The sequence below is a fragment of the Plectrocnemia conspersa genome, unplaced genomic scaffold (genome assembly GCF_051122295.1).
Source record: "Plectrocnemia conspersa isolate PC_06_02 unplaced genomic scaffold, ASM5112229v1 ptg000002l, whole genome shotgun sequence".
In the NCBI taxonomy this organism is placed as follows: domain Eukaryota; kingdom Metazoa; phylum Arthropoda; class Insecta; order Trichoptera; family Polycentropodidae; genus Plectrocnemia; species Plectrocnemia conspersa.
The window spans coordinates 23,489,803-23,504,709 of NW_028277166.1; the positions used below are offsets into that span (position 1 = coordinate 23,489,803).

The following is a 14,907-nucleotide window of genomic DNA, read 5'->3' on the forward strand; positions in this document are numbered from 1 at the left end:
GACAAATGTCAGTACCAAATACCTATACCGAACCGATACCAAAACCCCGGATTATGCATTTCAAAAAAAATAATGACATGGACCATTCGCCGGTTTTCTATCTACTATAAGTAATTATATATGTCAAAGAGTCTGATAAGACCTGTATTAAACAATAACAAAAAGTCCGGTTCCGCCGCAATCATCGATGTTGGTCAAATGATCATGGACTAGAAAATACCCCGCACTTCCCTTCAATTCTGAAGACTATATAAGCAAGAACACTGTAATATTTAATCGCTTATTTCTGCTATTTTATTGAGAACTATCTCTTTGCTTTCAATTTGCAATAAGCGAGAGTTTTGTAGAAGTAGCACTAAGCGGAGATGCGCCAAATCAACTGATATGACCTTTAAAAGGCCAAAAAAAGCAACCGTTTCCTTTCGTATTTTTTTATAAATGCTTTGTAGTCAGTCAAAATAATATTAAATCTTATAAATTATTTGCTTTGCAGCAAACCGATGAAATTTCTCATTCTCATTGCCTTCGCCATGACAATAAAGTCACAAATTTGTACACATTGACCGGTAAATGCTTTGTTAGCAGATGATAATAATTCAACAAAAACAAACGTCTATAGTCATGTGTGGAAAGATACCATATCTGGGAACAAAAAGCGGGCGATGTAGGGTTAAGCTAACATAAACTGAATATGAAAGCTAGTAATATATAAAATAATATGATACATATTTGTAATTTTATATTTCTATATATATATATATTTAATATAACTTTGTTAGATATTTTATTAATATAAATGGTGTAAGATGAGTCGTACATATCTGTCGCTTTTGTTTGCTATTATTAATGAATGCAGCCTCTAAGAAATAATATATCATTATTTATTTATTGTGAATTTCTTATTGTAACTTGACACCACAAATCTCAATGCATTAAAACGGAATAACAATGAACGTAACGATCAAAATCAATTTTTTTTAATTATACTCGACTTATTTTACAAGACAGGAAATTCGATAGTAAATCAAAGAAATTTTTTGCTTACTTTATCCTAATTAAATATGTATAAATATTGGTAACACCAAACATACATTTAACAATTGTGTATACAAAGAACTTAAATTAATAAGCCTTATAAAAATTAGCTACCTTATAATAAGCTAGCTGTTCAGCCTTATTTTAATGACGTTTCTACTTTTTAAGGGCTTAAAACTATTATATACATTGTAGTAATACAAAATATTTATTACATTTTTTAAGCCTTATCAATCTAAATTAATAGCTTTTATTATACATTTTTATGCATTTTCTCATTTCAACATAGCACCAATATGAATTAATCACGTTCGCGGAAATGCTAACGTGCACAAAACCGATAAATATTCCAGTTTATGTGTTTTAATTCGCGTTAAAACTCGCATTGACATAATTCGCAGCAAATCGCAAATTGCACACTCGCATTTTTATTCGAAACCAAATAAAATTTCAATCAGCAATAAAAACGCGAATGAACCGGCAAATTTTGTGTTTTATATAATATGTATTTTATAATACGCATACACAAAAATAAAAATTATATTATACAGCAACGTCATTTTCGATTGACCCAAATATGTTTACAATCCATTATACGAAATTTCATTATTGGACAGTCACTTTAGGCTGGTGTTTTTATTTTATTATTATTATTTTATGTCTGCTCTCTCCTTTGGATTTTAAGGGTTTATCAAATAAAACAAAAATCGATACACTAATACAGCTTTTTCCGAACTATACAATATATATCGCAGACTGTCAACAGTCCTCAGAAAAAAATTATGTCTTAAACAAATATTTTTTTCAATATATAATGCCTATTTATTTATTCTACTCCTTAAAATATGTTGATTTGATGAATTATGTATAATCTTATCCATCGACTACGAGGAATTTACAAAACTTTTTATATATTACATCTTACATCAAATAGAACACTATTTTAATTACAATACTTGAACTGAATTTTAATGCGACTATCGAAAAATAGAAACGGCGTATAATTATAAAAATGTTTGGGTGCAATAAATAATGTTTAGAAATAGAGCATGCTTATTAACCACAGTATACTTATTATTTATATTTGACAGTGAAGTCTGAACCAGAATAAATAAAAGATTAGTATGATGAAAAAGTATTCGTATAACGTGACTTTTTTATATATATATAGTAATATTAAATGTATAATAGTAGTAGTCTTTAGGTTATATAGTGTTTGTGGCGACCAAAGGTGATAACGAGGTTTTTTGGAATCACACCAATGAGAGAAATTTTAATTAAACCTTTAGAGTTTAGAGGCTAATGGCAACAATTTAACGTAACGGTGGCATAAACAACATATTCCTATGGCTACCATTGACAGGACTAATTTCATTTATGTTGATATTGAATGAATTGTATGAGGTTGTGGACAAAGTACCGCCAGTCGCCCTTGTTTCGTCAATAGTCGCCAAAAAAATATGTCGCTCTCCTTACTGTTACGTTAATGTGTTGCCAGTGTACTACCACAGGGCTCGTTCCCAACCTAATAAATTGGTCCCCACAGACATTTTAAAGAAATAAATTTATCATTGTCAAATGTTTCTGAGTATTTTCAAGAAACTCCTTTTTTTGCCAGCCGCTAAGTTGTGAACCAGGCTATACGATTGATCTTGGGTCGTCAATCGAATTTTCTGGCCTAATTCTCGACTTGATGTGACATAATTTTAAGTCTCATATCAGGCAAGCACCACAGCGGTTAATTTTGTATAGGTGGGATACAGATTTTCTTTTGCTTCTTCAATATGTTGGGTAAATATATTTCTAAATAAATTTCCTACTCAAGAAGAATATACTAAAAAGTCAAAGCAATATGAAAAACATAATCTCAGACAATGGACTTCAGGGCAGTTTTGTATTTCAGAAGAAAAAAAATAAAGTTAAACTTTTAACATCATCTACTGCATTTTTTAACATGCTGATATGATATAAAATTTATAAAAAACATATTGAATCCAACAATAATTTACGAGCAATCCTAAATGGCAATAAATATAGAAATAAACTGAAATAAAGGTATTTAACAAAGAGGTGAAAATCTGAAATTAACCAAAAGAAAACAACGGCAATTATATTCACAAAACATAGATAAGCTATGCCAGCGCCTCTTCAAAGGGAACAGAATAGTAACGTAGAATGAAAATCTAGTAAATGCCAGGGCTTACACCTAGACTAAAAGACAAAATTTAATATACATACTTCAAAGCTTCGCTCTAAGGAGAAAGATAATAAAAACTTGCTTACCACAAAAAATAAAATCTTATTGTACAAACGATTAATCAAACCAGTTTAACATATGCTTTCTCGGTATAGAGTTTCACCGTGAATTTATATTTTTCTAGAATAAATAATACAAAATAAAGCAAACAGATAATATAATATAGACATTGAAGTACTATAAAAATAGGTATATATATCAAACTGATAAAGAACATTTTTATATCAGAAAATACTATAAAAATATTTCGTTAATCTTATTTATTGGAGACTACGATAAAAAAACTTAAATTTAAACATAATCACTAATTCCACACACTGCTTCATAGCAGCGGTTATCAAACTAGGGAGCGCGAAAAGCATAACATTTAAATGCCACGCCGTAAGGAAGCTGGTGTCAGAATACGAATGCCGACATGAATGTCGCTAGGACGTGGGTGCATCAAAAACAATTTCTCCTAACATATGTATGTATGCAAATACTTTTTTTTTAAATCATTGAATTGCATTTTTAAATAAATAATATTATACATATATGTCTTACAAATTTGAAACTTTTTTATGTACTCTCAATGATGTGAGGTAATAAAAACCAATAATATTTAAATATTATAACAATAAAAAAATGTTTATTCACTTAAAAAAAATAAGTTTGATTTCGTAGGGGACTTCATTTTTAAAACTCGCTTTAATGACTGTGACCAAAAAGGATCATTCACCAATAATAATAAACTAGACAACAGTGTACATACGGACATATTAACCTCCACTATATACTATACTATCGCAGCCACACTAATTAGAACTCTAAGGGTTTTCCACTGACATCATCCCTCCGCCAGCCTCTCCACCACCGCTCGGAGAATAACGATCTCGCTCATCATAGTCTGTCGCAATATGTAATATAATCTAATAAGATTCTCCCTAGTTTCCACCTGCGTCTTACTGGCTAAAAAGTCACACCCCTTAGGGTTAGAAGCCAGAAAATTAAAAAAAATACACGTCAAGATATTTGAATTATTACTTATTTCAAATGTATCGTTGAGTACAAGCTATCTCTAGTTATAAACAGAAAAAAGTAACATTGCATTATGTTCTAATGATTCTTTTTGCTTTTAAAAAAACATATATTTTAAGCATTTTTTTTTAAATATAATTATTAAGACTTACTTATTGCTATTATTTAACATAAATGTCTACTGAAATATATTCCGTAGACTATAAAGATAAAAATATGTCTGAATAAAGATAAAAATGTACTAGAAAGAATTTCGTGCATGCAATATCTGCTTTTGTACTTACTTCGACAGCCATCCCTATCATAAATCCCTCAAATCAAAAGGGCGCGGTCATTTCTCAGTTACATGACAGAATTACTAGGAACTGCTAGGTTCCGTTAGATTTGCCTGAGATTCAGCAAATTTGTTCCTTTTATGTTGACACGTTGCGCATATACAAAAATACAAAAATATATAAAATATTTTGCATTACATTTTAAAAATTTGCGCTGAAATATCGGCCGGTGAGAATATTTGCATTGGTAGGGTAGGCTTGGACTAAAAGGGATAATATTATTCTATTTTTATATCCTACCCCGATAAAACTACTTAAGTTAATCCCCTACAATGAGTATCATTTTATTCTACGCTTTTGCTTTCAAGCAATATGGGCCTCATCGTTATCATAGTTCTAAGCCATAGAGATATCGTTTTCAACAAATAAATATTCGGATTAAAAAATAAAAGTAAAAAATATGTTTGCTACTACTGACATTTTACTTTGTAATACTGGTATTACCGGTATTGCAATCGCTAGTAGTAACATAAAGTTTAGAAACCACTGATTTAGAGAATAAGAACAAATTTAATTAGTTCTAGATCTTTAGCCAAATGTATTTAATTTAGCATACAATCCACTATATGTTATTTTATTTAAGTCCATTCCTACTCCCGCTTTTTTAATGTTCATAAAAAAATATTTTAGCACTACATGACCCATTTTTAAAGTCTGAGAAACGCTGGTCTAATAAACAGGATGGAGAGAAAATAGAAAAAGATTGACACCTGAGGCTGACGATCGGTCATCTCGTGACGTGAGAAACGATTGTAAACTTGTTAAAGGCGACAAAGTGGATTTTTATCGGCGCCCTTACGCGCCTATAAAGTCCTCCATTTGGGCGTGTTTCCAACGCTAGAGTTTACTTTGTAAGAGGCAATATCCGAAATGAAATCTTTCAGCGATTCAGACACGCAATAAACACTAGACTTTATGTCGATATTCAGCAGCGCTCCTTACGACTAAGAGCGGAACGCTAGTGCTTGTAATAATCTGACATAAAACAGGGGGAATAGTAACAAAAAATGCATTAAATACCTCTTTGTGTCAGTCTGCTTAGCACGCTACTGAGAGACGATGGTAACACAAATCCTGAAAAATAAAAATAAAGAATGTTAATTAGTTTGTAACATAAAATTGGATGACTTTCAAGTTAATTAGATATCTCTCATTAGCATTCTGATCAAGCTAAGTAATTTTTACATCTCTCATTTTATTTTGAATAAATAATTAACGACCTAATTGTATTATTTATTAAGATATATTAAGACACATAGTTTTTGCTTTTAGATAATTTTTAAATTTTAGTTTTTAAACCTGAATATTTACTGATAAAAATAGTGTCAATCTGAAAAGTATAATTGACTAATAAATTAAAAACTTAATATTATTATTAAAAAAAAATTACGAAATCGAGTAAACGAAATATGAAAGAAAAAAGTAATTAGAAATTAGCGAATAATTTTAAATATAAATTAAGTTATCTGATATTTGCGGTAAACATTTTGTTCTACAGAATTATTACAGCAATTACGATTAAGAAATTTTACTCGTGAAACAAAATAATTACAAGGCTATCAAATCCTCTTTCATCCATATTGTACATCATAAATACACACCCCCGGATCGATAATAATTACAGCCTAGGCAATTTTATTACAAGTAGTCCATCAAGCCGCGTTTCCAAAACCACAGGGCTGATTGGATATAATAACGATAAATTGTACTAAAATATAATTTGTGGTCGGGGCGCGATATTGCGCGCGGCCCAAATTCACGTGCGGTTCTTTCGTTTCAAAACCAGATCCGTATCTGAAACCCGCGATGATTTTCCAAAATTCTCATATCAAGATATACCGCATAATATATTATACATAAAGCACATGCATACGCAGCGAAACGAGCAAAGTTTAGCAATTGAGAAAAGATTCGTATCAATCAATCAGTCCGGTCGACTTTTGCGTAAAACGAATTAATCCCGTCGGAGTTTCGCCGTCATAATTCACGGTTAATTTGACGTGATTGATAATCGATTAGCTGTGTGTATGTGTATTAATGTTGTTTTACGATTGATAGTTGGCCACTTTTGATTTATGCTTTCATCTACGTGAAAGTCTCTGAATGTACGTGACGAATTGATGGCGAATAAGGGGAAAAGTATTTTCGTTCAAACTCCAATCGATCCGCTTGTCAACTTACTATTTATAACAGTCCCGAGCGCTACATTATATACATCGCTTATCTTTATGTTTATTTAAATTCAAAGAAGATCTAAAAGTTCAATAAATATCAAATAACCTAATTTTAAATGAACGGGCTTTTAACATACGAGTACTGCAAAATGTTTTTTTATTAGCAACATAAACCAGAACACGGTAAATAAAACACTAAAACAGCTATTAATTTTCAACGTTTAAAATTTAACTAATAGCAAGTAGAATCAAAAAGCAATATTTTATCTTTATTATAAAAATACTCGAAATGTATTAATAAATATTTTTGTATCATTAAAATATAGATATAATGAATAATTAAAATACTACTTTTATTTACTTTAAAAAATATATATAATTGTGTAAAATATGGCGTACATAATTATGAGTCATTTGACTCATATATAAAAGCATTATAAATAATAATATCATCGCTATACAGCATATCTGATTAAAATATAGACAATATATAAAAAATAACTTGAAGAAATTTAAGACTTTCACCGCGGCTGATATATTTGTGCGCCATTTCTAAATTTTCTAATATGTGGGGAGCACCTATTTATGCCATAATTAATTTAAATATTATTTTAATATTTTAAAGTGTATAAATATGTGTAAAAAAAATACAATCAAAAGTTTAATGCATTATATATATTAATGCATTATAGTTTAATACATATTTACTTATAAAATGTGATCGTTTAGAAGTCCACAAAATCACTCACCGTTTGTGGAGTATCGAATAAAAATTTAGCTTGTGATTTTATTTTAATTAACACCTAATATATATATATTGTCCAAAAGTAGAACATACGAATGTTGAGGACCACTTGTATTTAGTATGTATAACCTACAATTAAAAAATAGCTATACTCTTAAAAACTTTATAAAGATAAATTATTGTATTTATATTATATATAAAAGCTCTCATGTCTGAAATAAAAGCTATAAATCATTAGCTATATATTAAATAACGCGAATATCTAATTAAGATTTTAATTTATAAAATTTTAACAGCACTATATGAAGTAAAATCTTTAGACCATACAATCAAAATAAATACTTCGTAAAGGTATATATGTTACGAATAATATATTAGGTTGTTTTATAACGACTTAAGCAATTTATATTTTCTGACATACTATATAAATAATTTAAGCTAGTAAATAAGTATAAAAAAATAAATTAGTATTATATAAAATAAATTATATTTTGTAATAATAAAATGGAGTTGAATCCAATGGGATGTTCTCTTTACATGCCAATATTATAATCAACAAAATTTACTAATTGTTTATATATAGACAGCTTGTAAATAAATAAACAATAAAAAAAGGTTGTTTTATATCCGATTTTTACTCTCAAAATGGACAAAACAAACTTCAAACACAATGCAAGCTTTGCGTTTGAAGTCTTACAATATTAAATAAGTATAATATAGCTTAGATCTTAAACAATATTAAATAAATATATTATTGCTTACTAATATTTAAATCAGTTCAAACCAAACCATTAATTATCCAAAAATAACATAATATGGACTTGCCCCACTTTCAAAATCAACGGCTCATATATCAAACCAGATATTTTTTAATACTATGATCTGATTTAAAAATAAGGTACAACTTTTTAATATTGTATTTCAGATTATTTGTGATCGTCCAATAAACTACATATTACACATACAATTAAAAAAAAATATGTACACGATGTCTAAAAAAATAAATTGCTTTAAAATCATTAGAAAGGACTTGAAGTAATATTTTTATCAATAATCGGTGTTTTTTAAAACATCTGTCATATATCAATATTCTGAAATAGACATATTTATTATAGTTTTTATTAAGTATTATTTTATTAATGATGTATATGCTGGTTATAGAATATTTATAAAACTGAGCATAGTATAATCCATAGTAGGTAATATCACTGCACTTTATTGTGTTTATAAGATTAGCTATTAAGCTAAATAAATTAATAAAATAAAATAATAAATAAATAAATAAATAAATAACTAAACACATATGTACACTTTGATGAAACATAATTAAGAGAGAACTACTACACTATAATTAATGTATCATGTTAACTAACTTAAAGTATTTGCTCTAATAATTCTACTACAATATCTTAAGCCATCAAAGGAATTCTCCAATAGAACTAGATTTATAAATACGCATCTATAAATAGTTATCGTTAAGGCTGATGTAATAGAGAAATAACATAGATGCCGCTCTTATACTACGCATACTTCTTATTTAATATAATATTAACAACACGCTGCTGTTTATGCTTACAAAATTTGAAATGCTTCACCTGTAAATATATGTCAATCTCAAAAGGTAAAAAATTACCATGTAAACAAAATTTAATGTAATATATTCAATATTGATTGCTGAATTCAATACGTATATAATACAATTTAAAAGGTGTGTCGATAGTTAAATCATCTAAAATTGTATTTAAATTATATACGCGCAAGTGTCGTTTTACCTTTTGACGCTTATTACTTAACCGTCACACCAAATGCGCTGAAGGTTACTTTAACCGCGATCCTTCATGTTTAATTAACTGTTAAGAAGTATTTAGGCGGCTCGAACAAGTGTTTAACTTATTATCACGTCGCAAAGTTAAAATTTGCCATTACGCAATTCGCGTCGCCTAATTGTGTAATTTTGCAAAACGTATCAAGTACAAACATTGAATTATCACAAAGAGTATTATACAATCAAGAAATTCAAATGCAAATTTGCATTTTTCATTGACCTTTATAAACCTTTGAAGAATGTTGATGAAAAAATCTAGGTCATAATTTAAAAATACTCATGCTAACACATCAATAATAATCACGATAAGGTGTCATTTAAATACCAAATTAAAATTCACTAAAAAGTGATGTTGTAATATAATTCTCTGTAATCTAATTAATTCCATCTAAATGATATTTAAGAAGAAATACCTTAATTAGTAAATGTAAAAAACGTTTCTTAACACAATGAGGAGCAAACACGTGTATCCATTATATAAACAGTAATATAGGAACGAACAACAAAGATAACCGCAAGGAAGAAACGTGATATCTTATTATCAACCCAAATATGTAGGTATTCTAAATAGAATTTACAAATTTCCTTATCGTAACCTTTTTATTCCGTTTATTAAAAGCTTTAAGACAAATTGGCCGATAGCCATGAGACATTTCATTCGACGAGAAAATCAAAGGGCGACATTAATTGCATTTCATTAGGGGAAACGACCTTTTTACCCCCAAGGACTTAATACTATAATTTTTGCGACTTAAGCCGAGATTTTATGTATGAATATTATAATTTGGTAGAATAAGTAATTTTACGGCACCGCAGTTATCGTCATTTCACAACGCATATTAAACTCTAATCTTTCGGTCAAATATTTTCATAATATTAAAATATTTTTTCACCCGGAATGTGAATAATTAAATTAAATCCTTTTAATTTTTTCATAGCTCTAACCTTTACTATGGTTCGCCGCGTTGCCGTTGTTTTTTGCGACCCCTAGAATTAGCCCTTTATTATGTCCCTTCACTCGCACGTGTCCTTTCCCACGATTTTCCGAGCTTTCGACTTTCCTTGCATTTTCTCCCCTTTCCATTGCCTTTCATCACCTTTAATCCCCACTCATTCAACAACATATGCACTTTTTCCTGCCTTTGTTTTTTTCTTTCATCCTCTACCCTTAACCGAAAACCGATGATTTAATAATGCCCGTCGCACACCATCAACATCATATGTTATTCCCGGTTTCGAATCCGCAATCTTTGAAACCGTCGTCGTAAAAAAATACGAACGATTCTAGAGATGGGTCGTGAACAGAGGCGTACATATTTCAACGCCCAGGACCGATTCCCAATATTTATTTCATATAAAAAATAATTTCAGTCTGTTATTTTTACATCAAGGCTAAATTCTAAATATACTAAAAGCTCCTAGGTAATATTATTAAATGAAAATATAATTGTAAAGTTTATAAAATAACAAAAACAACAATGTTCACCGGTAATTTTGTCAGAATGTGCTTTACATAAAAAAGGGCCAGGTAGTCTAGATTCAGGCTTTTCCCTGAAAAGCCACAATATACAGCGCCCAAATATAGTGGCTAAATAAATAGAGAATGAAAATGTGTATATTTAAAGTTGCTCAAATAACTGCGTGCTATTCAAATCAAAATAAAGTGTTTTTTTTACACGATTAACAGTGTCAGATTTTTAAATGCATTATCAGTCATTGACAATTGTTTTTTAATTAAATGCATTATTTACCCATTGACAATCACTAATAAAATTATTTAATTTCAATGTGGGTTGTTCAAAAATTATAAATATGTTATGACAGTATTTATTTAGATGCTTTACTTTTAAAATATATTAAATATAGGTATACAATATTCAACGTTTACACCTAGATTATACAAAACTAATTTAAACAACATTTTATGTCGTTTTAAATTTCCATAATGTAATATGTTATTATTGTAATATGGTATATTATTGCATAGTAAATATTATTGTCGCATTTTTTAAAGTTAATACATTTATAATACAGGCAAATAGATTATTACAAGTTGCTGCTTAATAACTATGTTCTAGTTTACAATAGGAAATAAAATAAATAGACAAAGACAACATAAATAAAATACACAAATTGATTATTTTATATTTTTGGTAATTAATAAGCAATAACCATAAATTAAAAAAAATAAAATAAAATGAATAGTAAAAACAAGATAATAAAATTTTTTGAAAAAACTACAAAAAAGAGGAAAAATACACAAATTTATTATTTTAAGAGATTAAAACTATTTATTTAATTAGAGGCCTAGAGGTACCAATTAAATTTATACCTTTAAAATAAAATATACTTAAGTATGTTATATGTATACTTAAATTTAAGTTTGAATTTATCATTGTCATTGATTCTAGAGATTAGTTATTTATTATAGTATTTTGTAGTATATTTAAAATATCATATATCAAGGTTTTTTAATTTATGGTATTAAAAATCTCAATAAAAATACAATATATACAAAAATTTAATTCAATCTAATAATTTTTGTGCTATTTGCTATGCATTTAAAAAAGTGCAGGTAAAAAAATTTTTAATTCCAAAAGTTTGTTGTTTTCTAATACTTTTATAAAAAAAGTTGTTTTTTAATACTGTTATAAAAAAGTTGGTTTTCTAGAAAAGAATTATTTTACTAATGCATAATTATTAACCTGTTCTATAAACAAGTGTTATTAATTCATATTAAAAACTTTTAATTATAATTTCATTTTAATTTTAAGATTTAGGCTTTATTTAATAAAAAAAATATTAAGAATAAATAAAAAAAACGGTTTAAATTAGAAACGTTTTTTCCAAATTACAATTAATTTAAGTAGGACCAATTGTTATTATGTTATAATAACAATTAATAACTCTTCTTTTTGAGACTGTTTTATTTGGTTGACACAATAAATTTCGTATATTTATTTATTTATTTATTAAAATTATAACCATCGTGACCTGACAGGCAAACCCAATGCGTCACGATAGTCAAAAGTACTAATACATCATAATACATACAAATATAAACAAGACAAAACAACAAACATAAATCACCTCAACAGGTGTGCATTGTCCCATACGAACTGAACCAAAACTCCATATATGCAAGAGAAAATGTCAATATTACTATGGACAGAATTGAGCAGATAAATAGCCTTGGCCAGAGAAGAGTTGGCAAGTGCTCCAGTTCTACACTTAACAGGCAAGAATAGTGGACGCGACCGAGAACTATAACTACCTTCAGGAGCCCACATTTGAAGCTGCTCGAGCACTGAAGGATTGTCTACGATGCCCTTGAGCAATTTCCAGAAGTGTTTAATTACATAAAAGTTAAAAAATAGTCTTATCACCTAAATGAAAGGCAATTTTTGATGTTGGTTTTTACGTTAATTAAATAAAATTTATATATAGCAATCATTACGTTCTCAAAAAATAAAAATTTTATTTGTAAAATCAGAATAAAATAATTAATCTATAAATATTTCCATTCGATAGACAAATATGTTTAGTGCAATTAACAAAGAAGAAACGTGGTTTAACCATGAGCTCTGTACTATTTAGAACAGGCGCGTATGGTGAGATACTTTTCCTTTCGCTCGCTCGCGTGCTAAATGACGAGAGTGAGTGAGAGATAAGAGCGTGCGGAACGTATGTAACGCATGCCCTTATCTCTCACTCATTCTTGTCATTTAACACGCGAGCGAGCAAAAAGCTTAAATAGTATACAATATATTGAAATTAGGCAGTCGCCTGCAACGCAATTGTAAATAAATAAAAGTTGCATATTGCTATAAGAACAACTGGAGATTCCAATTGGATTCAAGTAAAGATTTAAAGTCACATTTTTAACGTTGGTGTTTTTTGTTAACCCCCTTCCTTTCCCTTTGGTACGCCACTGGCCTCGAGACATATGTATGATGAATGTGCGCGAGATTCCCTACGCGGTCACGGTTTATACTCCTTTTATGACTGCATAAGCCGACGTTTGATTAAGTCAAACATCAGCAGAGCGCGATAAAAGATAAATCGGAACCCTCAGCCCTGAGGCCGCTTGAAAAATTGCTCAACCTTTTTTTCTTCCGCGGGCGCCAAAAGATTTAGGTAAATATGGAGCGATGAATTTGTTAGGATGGCGCGGACTCTTTTTCCTTTCTTTTTTCTCTTTTTTTGAAGTCGAATCCACAGCGAAGCCAGCGGAATGAAATGCAAAAGAGGAAAAGTTTAATTTCGACGGAGTGGCTGTGTTTTCCTTCATGGAGCGGGGGTCGGATAAGAAAAAATATTTAAAGTCATCCCCTAAAAAGTACCTCCTTTGACTTTGCAATTACGGGTGTGTGTGCGTGGCTTAGTGATGGGTTTATGTGGATGTGAGTCGTTAGTTATAGTTTGCAATGAGAGAAAGGAATTAAAAATTTTAATTCAGCTAAGCCTAATCTGTCTAGAATCTAGATATTCATACCATTTGAGTCACTTTTTCGTTTTAAATGGATTATGTTATATTACTAACAGGGTGGTAAAGTATACATTCGTATATCTTTCAAAATCTCAATACCACAGAAAAAATAAAACGGTAAAAAAACTCTCAATTCAATACCTTTGTGGTCTATTTAAATGTGCGATACATCAAAGAAAAGCTTTCATTTAATGTTTTTTCTTTCGTAGCATCAATGTTCGCAAGATATCTTTTGAGCTTTTTATATTGTTGTTTTTTAATGACTGATATAATTATTACAATTGTACTACGACCTTATCGCTATTAAGTTAACATAATATAGACCCGTTTATTGTTTAATATTCATAGCAGAGAGATATTCTATTTAAAATATTTTTTCAATAGTGTTTCAAGAATCACTAAAGGATATTGCCACGTCTCATAAAACAAAAATAAAATTTATACGCCACAGACTCGTAAAATACATACAACATAAATATGTCATAAAATTGAAATACGTACCTAAACGTAAAATATTACGCTAATATTGTCTGCTTTACGATCAATCGTATCGTACCGTTTCTAATGGCATTAAACCTCGTATTATATACTACATATATCGTGCTACTTACAAACGTATCAACCGCCAAAATAATATATTCGTTTATAATACCAAATATCCATAATAACACACCACTAAGAGTGATATTATCAAAAAATAATTATGATACATTACCGATTAGAGTCGCTATGCATCACGTTAATGTTTTCGCCGTTAAAAATAAACCAAATTCATTTTGTACACATACTATATTATAGTGGGTTTAGGTATATAGCACGATTAAGGCATTAAGATTAAAATAAAATAATGAACGGGTGTTAATTCATTACGAATATTTAATAAAAAAAATATGTATAATCAAATTATTAATCTAGTCAATATGTATTTAATAATAAAAAAAATATAAAAATATAATATTAAATAGCTGCAGATTTTAATAATTTATAATTTTGATTGTCAAATAAAAATATTCAATTCTGCCTAACATAA

General features: G+C 28.9%; 1 protein-coding gene across 2 annotated transcripts in view; it reads right to left on the minus strand.

Annotated features, from left to right (window-relative positions):
• The window catches only part of LOC148238094 (uncharacterized), a 208,964-nt gene that overhangs the window by 154,328 nt on the left and 39,729 nt on the right, over window positions 1-14,907 (minus strand). The window contains exon 2 of one of the 2 annotated variants that reach the window (XM_088205934.1): window positions 5,665-5,718. The exons of the other annotated variant lie outside the window; for it this stretch is intronic. The gene's annotated coding sequence lies outside the window, so the exon portion shown is untranslated. The remainder of the gene's footprint in view (window positions 1-5,664; window positions 5,719-14,907) is intronic. 2 annotated transcript variants of the gene reach the window in all.